Source organism: Arachis ipaensis, chromosome B8 (genome assembly GCF_059453495.1).
Source record: "Arachis ipaensis isolate K30076 ecotype BB chromosome B8, ASM5945349v1, whole genome shotgun sequence".
NCBI lineage: Eukaryota > Viridiplantae > Streptophyta > Magnoliopsida > Fabales > Fabaceae > Arachis > Arachis ipaensis.
The window spans coordinates 120,834,406-120,861,123 of record NC_142443.1 but is presented as its reverse complement, the minus strand read 5'-3'; the positions used below and the strand labels follow the sequence as shown (position 1 = coordinate 120,861,123).

The window sequence follows — 26,718 nt, the reverse complement described above, 5'->3', positions numbered from 1 at the left end:
CCGCCAAGAGTCCTTCTATTGTTATTCTCATTTGCCATCTTCTCTACTTCTTCTCTCCTAGTCCTTGATCTCTTCTTTATTTGTATATGCGTCTTTTCAATTTTCAGATCGAAGAGAATGGGATTCTCCTCCCCTTGCGTGCACAAAAACAATAAGAAATCAAATGTACCATGCAGAATAAAGAAAATAAAGAAAAAAAAGAAAGTAAAATAACATAAAAATAAAAGAAATAAAATAAATAAGATCTAACTTAGTGATTTAAACCGGACGTATGTTGTCAATCTCAATTTATCGCCGGCAACGGCGCTAAAAACTTGATGAGCCAAAATTGATAAGCTCGTACTATTGGCAAGTGCACCAAATCGTATTAGGTAATACCACGGTTAGTGGATATCATTCTCACGAGGATTAACAGATTGAGACAAGCAATGTCTAATTATATCTCTAATTAGATCGATCACACCTTGGCATGAGGGCAATTGGTTCGTGAGTTTGGAAGCAACAGAGAAGTGAGAATTGATTTTGTTTGGATTATTGGGTGTGGGAAGGTTTTGAAGAATCAGAAAGAAATCAAGATAGGGAATGTGGAAGAATAATAGTTGTGTTTTCAAAATTTTGATTCATGCAAAAATCTTTTTATAGAAAATCATTTATAATTAAATTTCAATATTTTGGCAATCTAATTTCTCTTTACTTAATTAATCGCTAATATCTTAGTCAATTAATCAAGAGAAGAGGTTAAGAACGGTTTCGATTTTAAGCCACACAATATTCAAAGACTATCCCTAGATGAATTAAATGTCACATATTCAAGAACTAGTTCTAAAATCAGTGAAGATTATGAGATGGATTTCAAGCTAATTCTGATATTAAATCTCTTAAAGTAATATCGGAATCTAAGACAGAATTAGAATATTTCTCAACACTTCTAATAATTATTGATGAAGAACTAAACTCAATCTTAAAAAAGTAAAGAAGCATGAATTAAAACAAAGAAAATACTTGCATTATTAATCCATAAAAATAAAACAGAGCCCCTAACCTTTAACAAGAAGAGGTTTATTTGTTCATGGTAGAGAAGAAAACAACTAAACTAGAGAGAGTGGCGAATGTATGATTCGTGGATGACGGATCGGATGATTGGTGCCTCTCTTGTGAACCTTGTTTACTTATTTATATCTAACTTCCTAACTAGTTCAAATTAAAAAACTAATCTAATGTTATCTTTTAAAGAGAATGATAACTTATTCAAATTCAAATTTAATCTAATCTAATCCTAATAACCAAATCTTTATCTTTCTAGAAGAATTTGTTGCTAACTAATCATTTAATTATTGAATCTTGAATTGAATTGAAGCCTCCTAGGAGTTAGTTATATGCTGGAGCCGGGCTTGGTGAAGTGGAGTTAGGCTAGAAGCAATTCTTAGAATCTTGGGAGTGGTAATTGCACTTCAATACAGGAAACACAGAGGATAGCGGCGGCAAATTGCCTGCGGTTTCTCCATCTGCTGTAATTTGCTAAGATAGCTGCCATTGACATCTGATCTCTTCAATGTGACGTAGAATCAACTTGGATTAGCGTCGATTCCATGAAGTCCCGCCGCTAACCCTAACCCAATATACTGATTTCACCCAAAATCAATTCAGATTACTCAAAATATATAGTGGGAACCCGTGAAAGGAGAGTGGAAGCGGTGAACCCGTGTTCTCTGCTCCACCGTGGAGTCGCATGGCAGTCGATCCAATCTCCTCTCACCGCTGTTGACCATTCCCCCTACCTACAGTGCGTGAAACCCCTAATCCCTCATTCAAGGTGTGCATAACCACCCATGTTCTCTGCTCCCACGTGCGATCTATGCTGTCTTTGAGTCATGTGGCTGCCCAGACATCCTCCTCTCGCCATCGTCAACTGTTCCCCTCTCCTCCACCGTGCACAAATCTGAGTTATCGCGGTCTCTCCCTGTCACTGGATCGTTCTTCCACATTGCTCTTTCTTTCTTGTTTTTATTCTTGATCACTGACAAAATTTGAATCCTATTTTCCTCAAGATTTGTATATGTCTTCTCCTCGACATTGCTAAGTCGTGCTCGGAGCTGTTGGCATCGCAATCTCCGTCGTCGTCGTCAGCCTCGAAATTGACGTCTCTGTCCTTGCATCAAGCCTTTGTCTTCGAGCCCCTTCTCTCTTTGTCCGAGGTCACATCCTTCCTCCCTCACCGTCACTTCCCTTCCTCCCTCACTGCTGGTAACCGCTACTGGTTCAATTTGTGTTGTTTTTGGGCGCCCCTTATATGAAATTGGAGGGGAGTTGGGCACCACCTTATGGAGCCGGACTCTAGCCTTTTTTTCTTCCTTCCAGTACACGAAAGCGCTGGGCTTCAAATCCTTGATGCTGGCGCCAGTCCTTGGAGTCGGGTTCTGGGTTTGGGCACCCAACTTGGCATTTTAGGCATTGGACTTGTCTTTTTTAGGCTTACGCCTCTAAATTTATTTTTGTGTTGATTTTCATCTTTGATTTGTTTGATTTTAGCTTGAAAACATAATTATTTCTAACAGAACTCCAACTCCAACTATATGATTAGTTATCAAAACATCACTAAAAATATGAGAATTTGATTCAAAAATTAAGAAAATAAATAAAAAAGAGACTTAAAAAGTGATTAAGATGACATGTCATCATCAGTGAATACTCTGAATAGTTTTAGCTTTTTAACTATTTCTCCATTTAACCTGCAGAAAACCAATCTAACTGGTATTTAACCGATCAAACACTAAAGTGGACCAACTGATGAACCAGGAGGTCTGCAATCACCTATGCGCCTCTATGGTACACCATCAGTGTGCTGAATCATGATAGGACACACACCTTTGAATTAATTCAAAAAATGCGTTGCAAAAAGTTCTCCCTCATTCTTCTACTAAGCCAACATATCTCTTGTTATAATAAAGGTTAATATATATATATATATATATATATATATATATATATATATATATATTATAAACGGCTAATAATTATATATTATATTAAAGAATTAAAATTTCTATATAATTTATTTAATTATATATAATGTAAAATATTATTTTTATTTTTTTAATAATAATATTGTATTAATTTATTTTATAGTTTAGTTTTAATGATTTGACAATATAAAATATTATTTTACACCATTGTCCAATTGCAAACCTGTTTTTTATGATTAATATAAAAAATAGTCATTTTTATTGATATAACATTATATAATTAGATATACGTATAAAATCGTTTTATACTAATAATGTATTAAAATTAAATTTTTATTTTTATTATTTAAATTTTAATTTTATTATATATATATATATATATATATATATATATATATATATTTGATTATTATTGGGTCAAATAGTTCAACTAGTGATCCAATTATACCATTATTAATATAGTGACCGTAATATAGCCAAATTGATTGCCATTCGGTTATAATAACTATGATAACTGGTTTTTATTTGTTATGCATTTATTATATTAGATTAATCCTAAATTTCTTAAAAAGTTATCTGTCAAAAATAGATTTGATATAAATAAATATTTTTTAAAATAAAATTTTAAAATATTTTTAAAATTTATGACAAATTTTAAAAAAATAAATATACTTTACCTTTTTACTATTGTCTTATATTTAGTAATGTGTTGTATAAGACTCGTAATCTCATCTTTCAATAGACAAATTCATATTATACAATATAAAAAATTGTTTTAATAGCTAGAATATTATATTATCTTTGCATTTCTTGATGTTACAACTATATTTTCACAAAAATTTAATAATATGTGTATCGCTTTTCAAAATTTATAGTCATACATAATATCTATCTAGTATGAATATATATAAAAGGTGAGACATGCCACAAGTGGAACATATGGTTACATGGCATGAAATGAAACATTTTAACAAAATTTAAATAAATTCAAATATATTATGAGAAGAGAGACATGGGACACTAAATAAATTAGGGGAGTTCAGATATGTAATTATCACAAGAAAATATTTAGTGAAATTAAAATTTTAATTTAATAATAATCTTACTTAACGGATGAGCTAAAAATAAAAGTACATAAACTTAAGAAATATTTATGAATATAATATTTAATTGGAATATTGAATAATCATTAATTATACATGTCATTTACTTAAGAGTAACTTTATCTAATAATAATTTTAACAACTATGCTATAGGGGATGCAACTAACTAGTATTTTTTTTTTAAATTTTTTTTAGAGAAAACATAAATTCAAATTATTATGAGAAATATCTAATACTAAATGAAAAGAAACAATCAAAATCTCAAAAAAATCTAAAAATCAAAGAAAAATAAGCATTCAAAATCATTATAAAAATAATATCCACTACAAGAAAATTACTGAGTATTGTCAATTTTACCGGCAAATGTATAACCCTTGCTAGTAACAATTTACCATCGAATTATTCAATCTGCCGATAATTATCATCGGATTCTACGACAAATTCTTATTTGAAATTTATTCGATTACCGGTAGAATATTTTCGCTGGTAATATTGGCTCCACACTATTTTATTTTCTGCCTAATTACTGTCAAATTTTTTTTCGGTAAATTTGATGATAGCTTCAATTTTTTGTTAGTTTTTTAGTTTTTTTAAGACACAATTAGTAGTTAATTTTTTTTATTTCTTTTAAATTTATTTTTTACCCAATTAGTCGTTAAATTCTCAATAATAGAAACCAAATAATGATTTTATTAAATATCAAATTATGAATAAAATAAAAAGTCAAATAAGTAAAATATAATCAATAGTCTAAAATAAAACCCTAATCGCTACGGATCCTGATAGTTATCATCGTCGTCATCCCCTTGGTCCTTATGAGACGACGGACTAGGCAGTGATATCGGTGTCCCTCCAACGGAGCTGCTGCCACTAGTGCATATCCGCTCATAGTATACCACCATGTGTTGCTCCATCCGCTGAAGCCACTCTAGCTCCTGTCTAAGCTCCAGCCTGAGAGAATCTGTGTTTGAGATGCGAGGATCTTGTTATATCTCTCTTCAGACTATTGCAGCTGCTAAGCTTGTTAGTAAAGGTTCTGAGTGAGATTCAACACCTGCTCCCTTAAATCAACGATGCTATCCTCGGGATCGACAGCGTGACTGGTGGTAGAGGCAGATGAAGCCCTCAATGTAGAAGTGCGAAGGTTGTCAGTGAAGAACGATCCCAGCCTATAGACGCAATTCTTGTAAGGATCGACGACTACATCAGCGACGTTGTTCTGTCCTCTCCAGTAGGCTGGGATTTTTGGGTTTTGGCCTCTAATCTGTGCGTGTAGGACTCTTACATAACTCATGTTAGAAGGCGGATGACAGTTATTTGAAAACTTTACGTCGAATGATGTTTACTCACATAATGATTCGCTGACCGCTGATCAACAAATCTCTCTTTGTTCTCCTTTAAAGTGTAAGTATACTTGAAGGTCTTCATCATTGTGGTATCACGATCCAACGACTTAGACTGCATATGTTGAAATAATATGATAAATTAAGTAATAACGAAATTAAATGTCAAAGGCAAACGAACTTAATAACAAAATGAAACAAGTTACATACCAGTCTGGCCTTTGTCTTCATAAAAGTCGCTGAACTGCCGGTATACTTCGACGACCTAACCGATGCCTGTTGGCTCTGTTTGTGAGGCGACGACGCCTGAACCCCTCATCAATCTCCCAATGGATGTACAATGGCTTCTTAATGTCCCGAAGGAGCCAAATAGTGAAGTGGTCACGCCTTTCACGTACATCCTCTATCACTTGATGAAGCCACCTAACCATCCGATGGCCGAAGATCTTCCTGATCATGGCAGCGTGAGTCTTTTCCCATATAAATTTCTCTTCTACGAAAGAACATTTATCGCTAGTCAATCAAAATTAAATACACAATTAAGCAAAATAGAATATATAAACTAGCTAAGGTTTGAATCAGATTGAGTTTTTACCTCTCATTTCTAAAACCATCGCTCTCTGGTCTTAGCAGGGATATTCTTGTAGTTTGGCCATAGGTGTTCGTACATCAGCTTGATGATATTGGTACACTCATGTATACATGCATTATTATTTGTTGCAAACATATCAATAAAAACTTAAGATAGTATTTTGAATCAAATTTGAAGTAATCTATAAACCTTAAGTATATTTAGATTTTTTAGAAATTTCGGTAGAGTTTCATCTATAATTAAAAGGTGCCAAAAATTCTATCCATTAATAATTCACTTAAGCAATTCACAAACAAACTAATATGGCATTATATCACTTAAGCAGCAACATCCATCAACAATACGAATTCTCAAATACTTTTAGCAGTTCAAACCTACTTATCTAAATTGAACCTATTTTAACATCCTAAATCCACAAAAACCAAAAAATTGAATCTAAATAAATTAAACTAACTAACTAAAATGAAAAACTTAAGATTAGCAACCACATATGTTAAATAAGAATATCAAAATAGTTTGTATATAAAAGACTTAAAATAGTACTCACGCCATCATCATCCATACAATGAAAGGTGGTGGAGGGGCATCTGGCTAGGATCTATGTGAGGATTTCGGCATCGCAGTGTAAATCGCTAGAGGAGGTGTTGTTATCAAAATAGTGGACTGCTGAGCGGATGGAGGTAGTAGAGGAGTCCACTCTGGTGAAGCAGCCAGACGACTTCCTGGTAGCGAGGTATGCACAACAGAAGGAGCCACATAGTTGGGGTTGGGGACCATGATGAACGGCTGATCCTGTGTATCCATTACCTGTGACGCCCCAAGGGTAGTAGGAGTAGAAGGCGATGACTGAGAAGTTTGGTGCACGAAATTGTGATCTCCAGGCTCGAACAAATCCTGGTAATGGCTCCAAAGCTTGGTGCTCTGATCTTAATTCATAATTGTCACAACTTCGATACAACTAACCAGCAAGTGCACTGGGTCGTCCAAGTAATACCTTACGTGAGTAAGGATCGAATCCCACGGAGATTGTTGGTATGAAGCAAGCTATGGTCACCTTGTAAATCTCAGTCAGGCGGATTTAAACATGATACTTTATTAGATTAAAATAAACAATAAAAGGGATAGAGATACTTATGTAGATTCATTGGCAGGAATTTCAGATAAGCGAATGGAGATGCTTTTCGTTCCTCTGGACCTCTGCTTTCCTGCTATCTTCATCCAATCAGTCTTACTCCTTTCCATGGCTGGCTTTATGCGATACATCACCACTGTCAATGGCTACTTTCGGTCATCTCTCGGGAAAATGATCCAATGCCCTGTCACGGCACGGCTAATCGTCTGGAGGCATCACCCTTGTCAATGGCTTCATCTTATCCTCTCAGTGAATAATATGCTCACGCACCCTGTCACGGCACGGCTATTCATCTGTCGGTTCTCGATCATGCTGGAATAGGATTTACTATCCTTTTGCGTCTGTCACTAACGCCCTGCAATCGCGAGTTAGGAGCTCGTCACAGTCATTCAATCATTGAATCCTACTCGGAATACCACAGACAAGGTTTAGACTTTCCGGATTCTCTTGAATGCCGCCATCATTCTAGCTTACGCCACAAAGATTCTGATTAGGAGATCTAAGAGATACTCATTCTAGCTTAATTCATGTAGAACAGAAGTGTTTGTCAGGCACGCGTTCATAAGGGAGAAGGATGATGAGCGTCACACATAATCATCACCTTCATCACGTTCTTGAGTGCGAATGGATATCTTAGAAGAGAAATAAGAAGAATTGAATAGAAAACAGTAGTACTTTGCATTAATCTTTGAGGAACAGCAGAGCTCCACACCTTAATCTATGGAGTGTAGAAACTCTACCGTTAAAAATACATAAGTGAAGGTCCAGGCATGGCCGAGATGGCCAGCCCCTCTGATCTAAGAACCAGACGTCCAAAGATGCCTAATACAATAGTAAGAGGTCCTATTTATAATAAACTAGTCACTAGGGTTCTGGATCCTTTTCTGGCGCTGGACGCCAGATTTGGGCAGAAGGCTGGCGTTGAACGCCAGTTTACGTCATCAATTCTTGGCCAAAGTATGGACTATTATATATTTCTGGAAAGCCCTGGATGTCTACTTTCCAACGCAATTGAAAGCGCGCCATTTCGAGTTCTGTAGCTCCAGAAAATCCACTTTGAGTGCAGGGAGGTCAGAATCCAACAGCATCAGCAGTCCTTTTTCAACCTCTGAATCTGATTTCTGCTCAAGTCCCTCAATTTCAGCCAGAAAATACCTGAAATCACAGAAAAACACACAAACTCATAGTAAAGTCCAGAAATGTGAATTTAACATAAAAACTAATGAAAACATCCCTAAAAGTAACTAGATCCTACTAAAAACATACTAAAAACAGTGTCAAAAAGCGTATAAATTATCCGCTCATCGCAACACCAAACTTAAATTGTTGTTTGTCCCCAAGCAACTGAAAATCAAATAGGATAAAAAGAAGAGAATATACTATAAATTCCAAACTATCAATGAAACATAGTTTCAATTATATGAGCGGGACTTATAGCTTTTTGCCTCTTGAATAGTTTTGGCATCTCACTTTATCCATTGAAGTTTAGAATGATTGGCATCTATAGGAAATTCAGATTTCGAATAGTGTTATTGACTCTCCTAGTTCAGTATGATGATTCTTGAACACAGCTTCTTTATGAGTCTTGGCCGTGGCCCTAAGCATTTTGTTTTCCAGTATTACCACCGGATACATAAATGCCGCAGACACATAATTGGGTGAACCTTTTCAGATTGTGACTCAGCTTTGCTAGAGTCCCCAATTAGAGGTGTCCAGGGTTCTTAAGCACACTCTTTTTTTGCTTTGGACCTTGACTTTAACCGCTCAGTCTCAAGTTTTCACTTGACACCTACACGCCACAAGCACATGGTTAGGGACAGCTTGGTTTAGCCGCTTAGACCGGGATTTTATTCCTTTAGGCCCTCCTATCCACTGATGCTCAAAGCCTTGGGATCCTTTTTATTTTGCCCTTGCCTTTTGGTTTTAAGGGTTATTGGCTTTTTCTGCTTGCTTTTTCTTTTTCTTTCTATTTTTTTTTCTATTTTTTTTTCGCCCCTTTTTTTTTTCTGCAAGCTTTGTTCTTTGCTGCTTTTTCTTACTTCAAGAATCATTTTTATGATTTTTCAGATTATCAAATAACATGTCTCCTAGTCATCATTCTTTCAAGAGCCAACATATTTAACATTCTTAAACAACAACTTCAAAAGACATATGCACTGTTCAAGCATACATTCAGAAAACAAGAAGCATTGTCACCACATCAATATAATTAAGCTAAGTTCAAGGATAAATTCGAAACTCATGTACTTCTTGTTCTTTTGAATTAAAACATTTTTCATTTAAGAGAGGTGATGGATTCATAGGACATTCATAACTTTAAGACAAAGTTACTAACTACTAATGATCATGTAATGAAGACACAAACATAGATAAGCACATAACATAGAAAACGAAAAACAGAGAAAGTAAGAACAAGGAATGAGTCCACCTTAGTGATGTCCTTGAGCTCTTTTATGTCTCTTCCTTGCCTTGGCTGCTCCTCCTTCATTGCTTTTAGATCTTCTCTGATTTCATGAAGGATGATGGAGTGCTCTTGATGTTCCACCCTTAGTTGCTTCCAATAATTGTGTGGAAGAAAATGTATCCCCTGAGGTATCTCAGGGATCTCTTGATTTGCAGTCAAATGTTCTACCACTGAGCTATAGACCCTTGATGGAAGCTTTTGTCTTCCCTTTCCTCTTTCTAGAGGTTTCTCTGGCCTTAGGTGCCATCAATGGTTATGGAAAAAACAAAAAAGCTATGCTTTTACCACACCAAACTTAGAATGTTGCTCGCCCTCGAGCAAAAGAAGAAAGAATAGAAGAATAAGAAGAAGATATGGAGGAGATGGATGGGAGTGTGTATTCGGCCATATGGGTGGGATTGGGTGGGAGAGAGAGAGAGATGTTGAATTTTGAAGGTAGTGGGTGTATGGACGTGAGTGGTAAATGGAAAGTAGAAGGGATGATCATGAATGGGAAGAGAGATGATGAGGTAGGTGGGGATACTGTGGGGTCCACAGATCCTGAGGTGTCAAGGCATTTACATCCCTGCACCAATTTAGGCATGCAAAATGCCCTTGCACACAACTCTGGGCGTTCAGCGCCAGGTTGGTGCCCATTTTGGGCGTTCAACGCCCATTTGCTGCCATTTCTGGCGTTGAACGCCAGAACCATGCTTGTTCTGGGCGTTCAGCGCCAGGATGCTCCCATTCTGGGCGTTCAGCGCCAGAACTATGCTCTGTTCTGGCGTTTGAACGCCAGACAGATGCTTCTCTAGGGTGTGATTTTTCTTCTGCTGTTTTTGATTCCGTTTTCAATTTTTCTATTTATTTTGTGACTCCACATGATCATGAACCTAAGAAAACATGAAAAATAAGAATTAGATAAACATTGGGTTGCCTCCCAACAAGCGCTTCTTTAATGTGAATAGCTTGACAGTGGGCTCTCATGGAGCCTCACAGATGTGCAGAGCTTTGTTGAGACTCTCCAACACCAAACTTAGAGTTTGGATATGGGAATTCAACACCAAACTTAGAGTTTGGTTGTGGCCTCCCAACACCAAACTTAGAGTTTGACTGTGGGGGCTCTGGTTGGCTCTGCTTGGAGAGAAGCTTTTCCTGCTTCCTCTCCATGGTTGCAGAGGGAGATCCTTGAGTTTTGAATACAAGGGAGTTCTCATTCCATTGAAGGACTATTTCACCTCTGTCAACATCAATCACAGCTCTTGCTGTGGCTAGGAAAGGTCTTCCTAGGATGATGGATTCATCCTCTTCCTTTCCAGTATCCAGGACTATGAAATCAGTAGGTATGTAAAGGCCCTCAACCTTTACTAATACATCTTCTACTTGTCCATAAGCCTGTCTTCTTGAGCTGTCTGCCATCTCTAGTGAGATTTTAGCAGCTTGCACCCCATAGATTCCCAGCTTCTCTATTACAGAGAGGGGCATGAGGTTTATTCCTGAACCAAGGTCACACAGAGCCTTAAAGATCATGGTGCCTATGGTACAGGGTATTATGAACTTTCCAGGATCCTGTCTCTTCTGAGGCAATGTCAGTTGATCCAGATCACTTAGTTCATTGATGAACAAGGGAGGTTCAACTTCCCAAGCATCAATGCCAAACAATTTGGCATTCAGCTTCATGATTGCACCAAGAAACTTGGCAGTTTGCTCTTCAGTGACATCCTCATTCTCTTCAGAAGAGGAATACTCATCAGAGCTCATGAAGGGCATAAGGAGGTTCAATGGGATCTCTATAGTCTCTAGATGAGCCTCAGAGTCCTTTGGTTCCTCAGAGGGAAGCTCCTTATTGATCACTGGACGTCCCAGGAGGTCTTCCTCCTTGGGATTCACGTCCTCTCCTCTCCTCAGAGGTTCGGCCATGGCTCTTATGTCAATGGCCTTGCACTGGGCTTTTGGATTCTCTTCTGTATTGCTTGGGAGAGTACTAGGAGGGATTTCAGTGATCCTTTTACTCAGCTGGCCTACTTGTGCTTCCAGATTTCTAATGGAAGATCTTGTTTCATTCATGAAACTTACAGTGGCCTTAGATAGATCAGAGACTAGATTTGCTAAATTAGAAGCATTTTATTCAGAGTTCTCTGTCTGTTGCTGAGTTGATGATGGAAAAGGCTTGCTATTGCTAAACCTGTTTCTTCCACCATTATTAAAGCCTTGTTGAGGCTTTTGATCCTTCCATGAGAAATTTGGATGATTTCTCCATGTTGAGTTATAGGTGTTTCCATAAGGTTCACCTAAGTAATTCACCTCTGCTATTGCAGGGTTCTCAGGATCATAGGCTTCTTCTTCAGGAGAAGCCTCTTGAGTACTGTTGGATGCAGCTTGCATTCCATGCAGACTCTGAGAGATCATATTGACTTGCTGAGTCAATATTTTATTCTGAGCCAATATGGCATTCAGAGTATCAACTTCAAGAACTCCCTTCTTCATAGGCGTCCCATTACTCACAGGATTCCTTTCAGAAGTGTACATGAACTGGTTATTAGCAACCATGTCAATGAGTTCTTGAGCTTCTGCAGGCGTTTTCTTTAGGTGAATGGATCCACCTGCAGAAGTGTCCAGTGACATCTTTGATAGCTCAGACAGACCATCATAGAATATATCCAGGATGGTCCATTCTGAAAGCATGTCAGAAGGACACTTTTTGGTCAACTGTTTGTATCTTTCCCAAGCTTCATAGAGAGATTCACCTTTTTTCTGTCTGAAAGTTTGAACATCAGCTCTAAGCTTGCTCAGCTTTTGAGGAGGAAAGTACTTGGCTAAGAAAGCCGTGACCAGCTTATCCCAAGAGTTCAGGCTGTCTTTAGGTTGAGAATCCAACCATAATCTAGCTCTGTCTCTTACAGCAAAAGGGAAAAGCATGAGCCTGTAGACTTCAGGATTTACGCCATTAGTCTTAACAGTATCACATATCTGCAAGAATTCAGTTAAGAACTGAAAAGGATCTTCAGATGGAAGTCCATGAAACTTGCAGTTCTGCTGCATCAGAGAAACTAACTGAGGTTTCAGCTCAAAGTTGTTTGCTCCAATGGCAGGAATGGAGATGCTTCTTCCATGTAAATTGGAATTAGGTGCAGTAAAGTCACCAAGCATCCTCCTTTCATTATTATTATTTTCGCCTGCCATCTCCTCTGCCTGTTCGAAAATTTCTGAAAGGTTATCTCTGGATTGTTGTATTTTAGCTTCTCTTAATTTTCTCTTCAGAGTCCTTTCGGGTTCTGGATCTGCTTCCACAAGAATGTTCTTATCCTTGCTCCTGCTCATATGACAAGGAAGAATGGCCAGAAAAATGATAATAATAATAGAGATCCTTTATACCACAGTATAGGGATCCCTTTGTAAGTAGAAGAGGGGGAGATAAAGGATGTGATGTAAAGGAAAAAACACAACTGTGAGGATTGGAATGTGAGATGAGATGTTAGGATATGAATGAATAAATAGAATGAGATGGGAGAGAAGGAGGGAATTTTCGAAATTTATTTTTGAAAAGGAGTTAGTGATTTTTGAAAATAGTTTTTGAAAAAGTTTAGTATTTTTTCGATTTTTTTTTTGAAATTAAAAATAAAAATAAGATTAATTAGTTAATAAAAAAGAAATTTTTGAAAAAGGGGGAGATATTTTCGAAACTTGAGAGAGAGAGAGTTAGTTAGGTGGTTTTGAAAAAAATTAAGAAACAAACAAAAAGTTAGTTAGTTAGTTGAAACAAATTTTGAAAAGATAAGAAGTTAGGAGGTTAGAGAAGATATTTTGAAAAGATATTTTTGAAAAAGATAAGATAAGAAGATATTTTTGAAAAGATATGATAGAAATTAGTTTTTGAAAAAGATTTGATTTTTAAAATCACAATTAATGACTTGATTCATAAGAAATCACAAGATATGATTCTAGAACTTAAAGTTTGAATCTTTCTTAACAAGCAAGTAACAAACTTCAAATTTTTGAATCAAAACATTAATTGTTTATGTTATTTTCGAAAATTTGTGATAAAAATAAGAAAAAGATTTTTGAAAAATATTTTTTTGGAATTTTCGAAAATAATTAATAATTTTGAAAAAGATTTGATTTTTGAAAAAGATTTTGAAAAGGATAAGATTTTCAAATTGAAAATTTGATTTGACTCATAAGAAACAATTTGATTTTTAAAAATTTTTGAAAAAGTCAACTCAATTTTCAAATTTGATGAGAGAAAAAGGGAAAGATATTTTTTTGATTTTTGAATTTTTATGATGCAAGAGAAAAACAAGAAAAATGATGCAATGCATGAAATTTTTAGATCAAAACAATGAATGCATGCAAGAATGCTATGAATGTCAAGATGAACACCAAGAACACTATGAATGTCATGATGAACATCAAGAACATATTTTTGAAAAATTTTTAATGCAAAGAAAACATGCAGGACACCAAACTTAGAATTCTTTAATGCTTACGCACTAAGAATTCAAGAATGCATATGATAAACATGAAAAGACACAAAACAAAAATTCATCAAGATCAAACAAGAAGACTTACCAAGAACAACTTGAAGATCATGAAGAACACTATGAATGCATGATATTTTCGAAAAAATGCAAGATGCATATGCAAGTGACACCAAACTTATAATGTGACTCAAGACTCAAACAAGAAACAGAAAATATTTTTGATTTTTATGATTTTCTAAATTTTTTTTTTTGGATTTTTATTTATATTTTTCGAAAATTTAAAAGAAAAATAAGGATTCCAAAATTTTTAATATGAATTCCAGGAATCTTGCCATGTTAGTCTAAAGCTTCAGTCCAGGAATTAGACATGGCTCACTAGCCAGCCAAGCTTTCAATGAAAGCTCCAGTCCAAAACACTAGACATGGCCAATGGCCAGCCAAGCTTCAGCAGGTGATCGTGGATCAACAGCGGGTAGATCAGGAACAGTAGCAGGTGGATTAGCTCCAACTAGCTTGCTCTTGATAACCAATTGCAAGCCTCAGTCCAAATAAATTTAGACATGGCTTTACAGCCAGCCAGGCTGCAACATATAATTACATGGGCTGAAGTGATTAGTTGAATACCAATCCCAAAGTAGTTTGGGTATGGCTTTACAGCCAGATATGATTCAGCATATTTCATGAAACACTAGAATTCATTCTTAAAATTTTTTGAAGCCATAGAATAATTTATTTTTGAAAACATTTTTATTTTTTTTGAAAACAGATTTCAAAATTTTGAAAATATTTTTGAAAAATTTTTGAAAAGAAAATAAAAAGAAAATTACCTAATCTGAGCAACAAGATGAACCGTCAGTTGTCCAAACTCAAACAATCCCCGGCAACGGCGCCAAAAACTTGGTGCACGAAATTGTGATCTCCAGGCTCGAACAAATCCTGGTAATGGCTCCAAAGCTTGGTGCTCTGATCTTAATTCATAATTGTCACAACTTCGATACAACTAACCAGCAAGTGCACTGGGTCGTCCAAGTAATACCTTACGTGAGTAAGGGTCGAATCCCACGGAGATTGTTGGTATGAAGCAAGCTATGGTCACCTTGTAAATCTCAGTCAGGCGGATTTAAACATGATACTTTATTAGATTAAAATAAACAATAAAAGGGATAGAGATACTTATGTAGATTCATTGGCAGGAATTTCAGATAAGCGAATGGAGATGCTTTTCGTTCCTCTGGACCTCTGCTTTCCTGCTATCTTCATCCAATCAATCTTACTCCTTTCCATGGCTGGCTTTATGTGATACATCACCACTGTCAATGGCTACTTTCGGTCATCTCTCGGGAAAATGATCCAATGCCCTGTCACGGCACGGCTAATTGTCTGGAGGCATCACCCTTGTCAATGGCTTCATCTTATCCTCTCAGTGAATAATATGCTCACGCACCCTGTCACGGCACGGCTATTCATCTGTCGGTTCTCGATCATGCTGGAATAGGATTTACTATCCTTTTGCGTCTGTCACTAACGCCCTGCAATCGCGAGTTAGGAGCTCGTCACAGTCATTCAATCATTGAATCCTACTCGGAATACCACAGACAAGGTTTAGACTTTCCGGATTCTCTTGAATGCCGCCATCATTCTAGCTTACGCCACGAAGATTCTGATTAGGAGATCTAAGAGATACTCATTCTAGCTTAATTCATGTAGAACAGAAGTGTTTGTCAGGCACGCGTTCATAAGGGAGAAGGATGATGAGCGTCACACATAATCATCACCTTCATCACGTTCTTGAGTGCGAATGGATATCTTAGAAGAGAAATAAGAAGAATTGAATAGAAAACAGTAGTACTTTGCATTAATCTTTGAGGAACAGCAGAGCTCCACACCTTAATCTATGGAGTGTAGAAACTCTACCGTTAAAAATACATAAGTGAAGGTCCAGGCATGGCCGAGATGGCCAGCCCCTCTGATCTAAGAACCAGACGTCCAAAGATGCCTAATACAATAGTAAGAGGTCCTATTTATAATAAACTAGTCACTAGGGTTTACATGAGTAAGTAATTGATGCATAAATCCACTTCCGGGACCCACTTGGTGTGTGTTTGGGCTGAGCTTAAGTGTAGCACGTGCAGAGGCTATTTGTGGAGTTGAACGCCAGTTTCTGTGCCAGTTTGGGCGTTCAACTCTAGTTCTGGATCCTTTTCTGGCGCTGGACGCCAGATTTGGGCAGAAGGCTGGCGTTGAACGCCAGTTTACGTCGTCAATTCTTGGCCAAAGTATAGACTATTATATATTGCTGGAAAGCCCTGGATGTCTACTTTCCAACGCAATTGGAAGCGCGCCATTTCGAGTTCTGTAGCTCCAGAAAATCCACTTTGAGTGCAGGGAGGTTAGAATCCAACAGCATCAGCAGTCCTTTTTCAACCTCTGAATCTGATTTCTGCTCAAGTCCCTCAATTTCAGCCAGAAAATACCTGAAATCACAGAAAAACACACAAACTCATAGTAAAGTCCAGAAATGTGAATTTAACATAAAAACTAATGAAAACATCCCTAAAAGTAACTAGATCCTACTAAAAACATACTAAAAACAGTGTCAAAAAGCGTATAAATTATCCGCTCATCAAAGTTTCAAGGGTACCAGTAGACACCCTCTTTCTACCACGACCACAAGGCCGATTCGTGACACCGGCCTGTGGTCATGTCTGCAAAGAGCATACCAATTAAATTCAAATTCTATTCTAATTAGACTTCTTACCTTTCATAGTTTAAATCGAATTTGAAGTAATCTAGAAACTTAATTATATTTATATTTTTAAGAAAATTCACCAGAGTTTAATCTATAAACCAATATGTCATCATATCATTAATGAATTATGCCAAACAAACTTGAACATTCGAATCCCATGGTAGTTACAACATGCAATTTGAAATCCAAAATATTCATAGACGTATATCATCAAACACATGGCGTGCATAGGCATAAACAATAAGAGATAGCACAAACAAGCATTCCTTTTTCATCAATTCACACAAATCAGCATATACAACACAAAATCAATAGCAGAAAATTGAATCTAACTAAATTAAACTAACTAACTAAAATCAACCTAACAACTAATATTAACCAAAATAGAATTAAAAGAAAGTAGTTTGATAAAAATCTGGAGTGCTGAACAAAGATAGATGAAACAGAGAAAAGAAAAATAAGTGCTGGGTCATTATGATGTCACCGGAGTTAGGGGTGGCGAATGGTGGTCATCAGCCTATTTGGAGAACTCTGAAAATAGAGAAATAAAGCTATTCTGGTATTGTGTTTACGCTTGAGAGTTAGGGAGCTAGATAGACAGAGGGTGAAGAAGAAGGAAAAGGTGACAAGAGAAAGGAGATATGGGATCATGGCAACACTGGGTGGCCAACGATGGAGTCAGAATAGAGAGATGAAGAGAGGAAGAAAAGGCCAGCAAAAATAAGAGGAAGAAGAAAAGTAAGAAGGGTGGTATTGGCGATGGAGATAGCAGAGGGTGGCACTGCGGTGGTGGTTCGGTTAGGTCAAGAAAAGGCTAAGGGGGTGGTGGTGGTTAGGGCACAGTGAAGAAGAGGAGAGTTTGCTGACGTGAGGAGGAAAGGTTTCGCGTTTGAATTTTACCCCATTTTTACCGTCGGATTTACCAGCGAAAAATTCGATGGTAAAGTGGTCAGGGTTTCATAAACACTAGGTTTGACTGAAATCCTCTTATCGTTAGACAATTCCGACGAAAAATTCGATGCTAAATTTGGCGTTAATAAAAATAGTTTTCACACTTTTATTTATCGTCGGATTTAGGTATCAAATTTTAAATCCGACGGTAACTCATTCGAGGAACGAATTCTCGCTCGTAACCATAAAAAATCCATCACTAAATCCGCCAGTAACATTCCTCGCTAAATCCGACAGTATTTAGCATTTTTCTTTTAATGATCCAAAACCTAATAAACAGAAACATTCGAAACGTAACAAAAAAATCATCTAAAATCTCACAAAAAAAATAGATATCAAAATCATTTAAAACAAATCCAAAATCTAACAAACGGAGACCTCCAAAATTATTGAAAAAAGAATATCAAAAAACTAAGAAAAAATCTAAACTATTAAAAAATATCTAAAACTTAAAAAGAAGACACATGAAAACATCCAAAACATATAAAAAAGATATATCCAAAACCTAGAAGAAAGATACATCCAAAATAAGCAAAAAGAATCATCCAAAACTTTCAAGAAGAAGAAGAAGAACGCTGTTGTAAAAAGAATATCCAAAACCTAAAAAAAAAACATCCGAAGCATAACAAAAGAAACATCTAAAACCAAACAAAAATGAAATATATCCAAAATTATTTTAAAAATCCAAAACCTAACAAAATGAGACATCTAAGATTATTGGTTAAAGTACATACGAAGACTAAGAAAAGAAATAATTAAAACTATTAAAAAAAATTCAAAACTCAAAAAGAAAAATATAAAAAAAATAAACATCTAAAACTAATAAGGGGTGCAACCAACTAGTAACTTGTTTTTAGAATTTTCTCTTTGGAAGAAATGTGATTTTAAATTATCATGAGAAATACTTAAAACTAAATGAAAAGAAACATCTAAAATCTAAAATAAATATCTAAAATTAAATGAAAAGAAACATCTAAAATTATTGTAAAAAAAATATAAAAAATCTAATAAATAGAAACATCTGAAAAGCAACGAAAAGAAACATCCAAAACCTAGAAAAAAAATAGATATCCAAATCATTTAAAAAAAAATTCAAAATCTAACAAAACGAGATCTCCAAAAATATTGGAAAAAAATATCCAAAACTAAGAAAAAAAATCTAGAATTATTAAAAAATAATTCAAAAGCTAAAAATAAGAAAAATATAGAAATATCCAAAACATATAAAAAATACCCATCCGAAACCTAGAAGAAAGAACTATCCAAAACAAGTAAAAAGAATCATCCAAAAGCTACAAGAAGAAGAAGAATGCTGTTGTAAAAAGAATATCCAAAAAAAAACATCTGAAGTGTAACGAAAAGAAGCATTCAAAATCTAACAAAAACAAGATATCCAAAATCATTTTAAGATATCCAAAACCTAACAAAACGAGAAATCGAAAATTATTGGTAAAGAACATACGAAGGGTAAGAAAAGAAATAACTAAAATTATTAAAAAAATCCATAACTCAAAAAAAAAAAATAAGAAAAATAAACATCTAAAACCAATTAGAGGTGCAACCAACTAGTAACATTGTTTTTTAATTTTCTCTTTGGAAGGAACGTGAATTCAAATTATCATGAGAAATATCTACAACTAAGTGAAAAAAAATCCAAAATCTAAAAAAAATTATCTAAAACTAAATGAAAACAAACATCCAAAATCATTGTAAAAGAATATCCAAAACCTAATTAGAAACATCCGAAACGTAACAAAAAGAAACATCCAAAATCTAACAAAAAATAGATATCCAAATCATTTGAAGAAACCCAAAATCTAACAAAACGAGACCTCATAAAATATTGGAAATAGAATATCCAAAAACTAAGAAAAATATAAAACTATTATAAAAATCATCCAAAACCTAAAAGAAGACACATATAAAAACATCCAAAACATATAAAAAAGACACATTCGAAACTTAGAAGAAAGAAGCAACCAAAACTAGTAAAAAAATCATCCAGTACCAAGAAGAAGATCTTGTGTGAGGAGATGGAGGGAGAGGCCATGACGTTCTTGCACGAGGAGATGGAAAGGGTGACCACGTTGTTTTTGCACGAGAAGATGGGTGTCGTAGTAAGAAACATTTGGAAAGAGGTGCGAATGTGTGGCGGCACGATGATCAGCGAAGGACTAGCTAGGAGGGGTCGGCGGTGCAGAAAGTGAGGGGGAGGCGACATCACGGTAGTGGAGGAGAGGGAGATCGCGGTAACACTGTTCTTGTGCGAGGAAGTAGGCATCGCGGTGAGAAGCATTTGGAAGAGGAGGCACGGAGAGTGAAGGACTAGGAGGGGCCAACAGCACAGAGAGTGAGGGAGAGACGACCTTGCTGCACCGAAGGAGAGGGTGATCGAGGCCTCAGAGCATTATGGGTTAGAGTAATAGGGAAAATATTTTTTATGAGTGCAAAAGTAGTTTTTTTTTTTTTTTTAATTTTAAAATCAGGTTTATGATTAGTTGGCTACACCTCTAATAGATTAGCTATACTTTCTCTAATTTTAAACATTACCCAACTTCACCTCTATATTAATTGTATTCTTTTTATGTTTGATAATTATTTTAAAATAAAAAAATTAAATTATATTGTATATGTCTATACTCTATTATTTCTTTTTTGTTTCGTAATATCTCTCACTCTCATTTTCCTATACTAATATATGTGCCTTTTGCTTTTGAACATAAATGTTAGAATAAAAGGTTTATTCTTGTTGGTTTTGCAAACTTTAAGAAGGGAGCTATTTTAAGTTTAAAAATAGATTTTAATTTTTACTGAGATAGCAGGAGATTTTCCTACTTTCTCTCATGAATCTAGACAAGTAAGAACACTCCATAGAAAAAGGAAGAATGTAATACTAGTATATATTCTATTTTAGCGTCTAAGTGTAATAAAATCTACATCCAATCTACATCACAAGCTTGGAGAGAATTTCAACTATAATCATCAACTGATTATAGGCACAAATCTATAGATAAATACAAAAGAATCGAGACTAGGTTCAAATGTCAAAAGCTCAAAGCTCTAATCATAAGCTTCTCAAACCCCAAAGACAAAACGACAAGACTAAACTCTGTCCCAGAAAATCCTAAAAATCAGACTACTAATAAAACAAATTATATAGCTTTTGTTTCTAATCAGTAACATTTTTCTCTCTTGGATTTTGCAAATTTTTCTCACCACTACCTTTCCTATCCACCATTTTATTACACGCCACACCCATTAATGTCTTGAAATCTTTAATTGTTTTTAAGTTTCTTTTTTAATAGTTTTCTTAGGTTTGAATCAAAATTCTTATGTTTTTAGTAAAGTTTTTATGACTAATCATATGTTTGGACTTGTTTTAGAATGATTGTGTTTTCAATACATGTTTAAATAAATCAAGATGAAATTTATAAGAAAACACAAGTGCACTTCAAGGGAAGAAAACACAAGACTGACACCAGGCTTAAAAGACGCCGAGCCTAGCACTACTGGAGGGGAGCCCAGCGCTGCCCAACTTCAGGCCTCCAAGCCTGGTGCCCTTGCTCCTAAGCCCAACACCCAAACGGGCGCCCAACTCCACCTTCTCCAAGCCTGGCACCTTCGTGCCTGGAGGAGGGACACAAAATGGGCTGGCGCCCAATTTCTAGGGATGGTGCCCAATTTCCTGGTGAAAAGGAAGAGAAGCTAACAGATACTTGTTAAATGGAGACGACATTCTCAAATAACACTAAGGAGAAAGAGGGGCCACCAAAGATAAAATTAAACCCTCTACCAACCACGCTCAAATATGCATTTCTTGGTGACAAGGAGATCTACCCGGTGATTACAAACGCTTTAAAATACTCTAAGTTTGACACTCTTTGTTGAAGAATACCACCGCTACTGATATTATTGTGAACATGGGCCCCTTTCAGACAGGACCTAAGACCTAGTAGAAAGAGGCATATCGCTGACTTCACTTTCACGTAATCTAATTTGGTTCTAATTTGGTCTGTCTCTCTATGAATCGCCACGAGAGCTTCTCTTCAAGATGCAACAATCTAGGTCGGTTGGTGACTATTATTCTGAATTTGTGGCGTTGGCGAATCGTTCACGTGTTGAACCACCTGAGGCTCTTCGCGATTGCTTCATCAGTGGTCTCAAGCTCGATATTCACCGCGAAGTGAAGGCCAGTGCCCCCCATCGCTCATGTGCGCTGTCGCCCTCGCCAGACTTTACGAGAATAAATTCTCTCCATCTCTACGTACCACCTCTGGCCCTTCAATTAGTCATCCAGGGATTCCTACTGTGGCAGCATCGCAACCACGCGTAAATAATCGTGGTCCTCTTCCGCCCTTGCTTCCAACACTGAATTAGCGTAACTCTCCTATTCTAACCAAAACCCCAATCCAAAAACTATCACCAGCGGAGATTCAGAATAGACGTGACAAAGGCTTGTGCTACTAGTGTGATGAGAAGTTTTCAGCTAGCCACAGGTGTACAAATTGCCAGTTTATGTTGCTGCAACTTGGATCCGATGATTTGGAAGACATTGATTCATCAACTGGGGATATGCCGCCTAACATGGAGATTTTACCACAATTAGAGCAGCAAGTCTTGGGCCACCATTTATCATTTAATGCCATGCTAGGTACCACTGGTCCTGCCATGATCCGTATCAGAGCTTCAATTAATGGGTTAGAAATTTTGGCACTGGTCGATGGGGGGAGCTCTGATAGCTTTATACAGCCCTGAATCGCTAAGTTCTTGAATCTGCCTATTGAGCCTGCCCCGAGGGTCAAGGTCATGGTGGGTGATTTTGATGTGTTACCTGTGGAGCGCTACTTTCCGGTCTTAAATGTTAATTTGTCAGGTTGCTATGTGATAATTCTGGATGTCTTTGTGCTACATGTTGCAGGGGGTGACTTGGTTATTGGTACAACCTGGTTAAATACTCTGAAAGCTCACATTGTGGATTATGACTCTTCCTTTCTCAGATTTTTGCACCAGGGTAAGTTTGTGTCTGTGAATGGTGAAAAATCAGGGACCCCTGCTCAAGCTCAATTTAACCATATAAAGCGGTTGGTTAGTACTGACGCCATTGCAACGGCTTTCACTCTTGAGGTGCAACCAGTGGCGGAGGATGCTATGCCCCAGATTCAACTCCCTGTGACTATGAAACCTAAATTGGGGCGGCTTCTTCATACCTATGAGGGGGTTTTTGCTACACCATCAGAATTACCTCCACAGCGCACTCATGATCATAGCATTCCGTTGGTTCAGGGTGCCGCACCAGTGAAGTCCAGACCTTATAGATACCCTCATAGTCAGAAGGCTCAGATTGGATTAATGGTTCAAGAGATGCTACACGAAGGAATTATCCAGCCTAGCAAGAGCCCATTTTCATCACCAATTTTATTGGTTGAGAAGAAGGATGGCACATGGAGGTTTTGTACTAATTATAGTGCTCTCAATAATATCACCATCAAGGATAGCTTCCCAATTTCTACAGTTGATGAACTCTTAGATGTGCTTTTTGGTGCGACAGTGTTCTCAAAATTAGATTTATGCTCGGGTTACCACCAGATATTGGTTAGGCCGGAGGATCGTTTCAAGACTGCTTTTTGGACGCATCAAGGGTTGTACGAATGGTTGGTGATGCCGTTCGGCTTAACCAATGCCCCAGCGACATTTCAATGTTTGATGAATGATGTGTTTTGTCCATTCTTAAGGCGGTTCGTGCTGATATTTTTTTATGACATTCTCATCTATAGCCCGACATGGGACCAGCATTTACACCACCTCGAATTAGTTTTGAAGCTATTACAGCAGGAACAGCTTTATGCCAAGCTTTCGAAGTGCTCTTTTGGCTTGGCAGAGATAGATTATCTTGGCTATACTATATTTGGTAATGGGGTTCATATGGAAGATGCAAAGGTGCAAGTAGTTATGTAATGGAAACAACCTCAAAACCTCAAGCAGCTGCGGGGTTTTTTAGGCTTGTCGGGTTATTATCGACGCTTCATCAAAGGTTATGCCTCTATTGCTACCCTGCTGACCGATCTGCTCAAGAAGGATGCATTCGATTGGAAAGATGAGGCTGAATCTGCCTTTCTTCAACTCAAGATGGCCTTTTCTTCACGTCTTGTTTTGGCTCTTCAGGGTTGGGCATTGGGGCTGTATTAGCTCAAGAGCACCCTATTGCTTACTTTTCAAAAAAAAAAATTATCTTCCTCTTTGCAGCAGCAGTCAGCTTACATCTATCCTTGAATTCTACGCGATTACGGAGGCAGTTGCCAAGTTCCGCTATTATTTGCTGGGTAAGAGGTTCATCATATGCACTGACCACCAGAGCTTAAAGACCCTCTTGGAACAGAATCTGCACACTTCAGAGCAGCATGAGTGGCTGCATAAGCTTTTGGAGTATGACTTTGAGATACAATATAAGCCGGGTAACGAGAATCTTGCGGCCGATGCATTGTCACGTTCCTTCTTTGCGACTTGGTCCACTCCAAAATCTGAATGGCTACATATTCTAAAGGAAGAGATTGATAAGGATACATTCCTTCAAGATATTATCCTTCAGTGCTGTCACAACATGGTAGCTGATAAGAATTATCTGTTACTTTTTCTAGCCTTTCTATTCTTTCTCCTTCTCTTCCTTTCATTCTGTCATAGAAATTCTTCTCTGATCTTACTTTTCCAAAATTCTGCACAGGTCTTTGGTTGAGGAGCGTGGGATTGTCTCTAATGCTGTTCCTTCACAATTTTTCTTCTCTTCTTTATTATACTAGTTCTGTTCTTGTTATACTGTTACATTGAGGCTTGAGTCCTCCATAGTGTGTTATACTTGCTACTGTTATTCCATTCAATAAAATTCATATTACACCTTTCCAGTGGGTAGCACTTTAGCCTATCAATTTGTCATAAAGTAAGGTGGATTAAGAATTCAAGCACTTTTTAGGAGGATTTTGACAGGATAGACAACTCAATTTGACAATTTAATTAGTCATAAATAAACTTATTATCATATTTACATTTGTGAAATATATAGTCTACTGTACATCATTGCGAAAATTTTTTCTAAAATTAATTAAAGTAATTTTTTTTATTTTCCAAACAGTAAAAACCTTTTTTATATACATAAATTGATTCTTTTTATGTTTTTCAGGTGTAGATAATTCAAGCCTTAGGCGAATTGCATGCAGATTGTCTAAGTCTTTAGTGAACTGCATATAGATCACCCAAATCTGCCTCTTATCTATGCAATTTGCCAAAAGTTTAGGCGATCTGTGTCCCAGCAAAATAATGAATATATGTATATAAAAGTTTTTTTATTTTAAAAATAATAAATTATTTTAATTTATTTCAAGAAAATATTCACATCATAACATACATGAGACTGTCATTTCGACTGGAGTAAGGTATAGGCATATGTTCTCCATAGTGATATCCATTCTTATAATTTTATTTAGGGAATGAATATTGTCATTCTTATTTAATAGTATAATTTCCTTTTTCTGATCTATAAATTTATACGAATAATATACAATACAAAAAAATATTTGCAAAATGACATTATTCAAAATAGGAGTGTCATTATCTTTTTTTTTTTTTTTTTCTCTCTTTACTGTTCCAAGTCCTTTATTTTAAATTCTATTTCTAATTGAGTTTTTAACGTACTAATCTGAACTTTGTCAAAAGTTAGACTACATCATGTGATAATGTTACCTTAAAAGTTTGGTCATTTGTATTTAATTTCATACACTTATATCTGGATATCTAACTTTATTATTATTATTTTATTTTATCTTTCTCATTTCCACAAGAAAATTTGAGAACCTCAACTAAAACTATTAAAAAGTTAAACGAAAAAATTGAAAATCTTATTTGGTGTCAGCCTTAGCTCGAGGGTTGTGAAGTCTGATCTTCTATATAGCATTACTCAATATATATACTTTCTTTGTTCTAAATAAATTGTCATTTTTGTCCATTTGCACATTGAAAATCAATACAAATATTTTCAAATAAAGTTAATTTTTATTATATAAAAAATTAAAAAGAAATAATCAATGCTGAACAAATTAACGAATATTTTTTATATATCTCTTCTTGTGGAAGCCAAGCGTTTGAGCTTATTTAATTATCACAAAGAGTGCACTTTCGTGTGCATGCCACGATGCTGAATTATATTATTCATTTATGATGACTATTGACGTTTTGCCGTTTAGTCATACTTTATGTTATCTTTATCTTCATATATAAAGCATCTCTATGATAGAAAAATGTTTATACTTTAGGGTCTTTAACACTTTCAAATAATATCCTCAAAACAATACGGTAGACGGACCTTTTAATAATTAAATAAAATAAATTGATTATTTACTGTAATATATATTTTAAAAATATTTATATTTTTCCCTTTCAAATATACAATAAATTAAATAAACTAATCCAATCTAAATTATAACGATTTAAAATTTTTTATCAATAAATTGAATAAACTAATCCAATCCAAAATTAATAAAGCGAATAAAACTAATTCAATCCAAAATTTTTAAAATACAATATAATTAATGAGAGTACAATCATAAAATACAATACTCCAAATTTTTTAAAACTTAAAATTTAAATAGATATATTTTAAATATTAAATTTTTAAATTTTAACATTTGGATATGATATAATTTGGTATTGAAAAAAAATTAATGATAAAAATTTTGGCGTAATGTTTTGAGTAAAATTGAATTAAATTGAAAAATAAAAATCAAATCAATACCATTTAAATCGTAATAAATGATGTCTTTTACTTTTTAAATTGATCTAGATTAATACAACAAAACATGAGGAGTGAATCCTTTTAATTTTTTTTAATTATTTGATAAAGTGTGATATTTAATTATTATTTAATATCTTTAATTTTTTATATTTTTTTTATTTCATTTAAAAAATATAAAGTGA

At 35.6% G+C, this 26,718-nt stretch overlaps 1 non-coding gene across 1 annotated transcript; it reads left to right on the top strand.

The window, feature by feature from the left end:
* The first annotated feature begins 12,255 nt into the window (after nucleotides 1–12,255).
* On the top strand, nucleotides 12,256–12,363 carry LOC148549443 (small nucleolar RNA R71). The gene has a single exon (XR_015897296.1). It is a non-coding gene; the product is annotated as a small nucleolar RNA R71 (small nucleolar RNA).
* The last annotated feature ends 14,355 nt before the right edge of the window (nucleotides 12,364–26,718 follow it).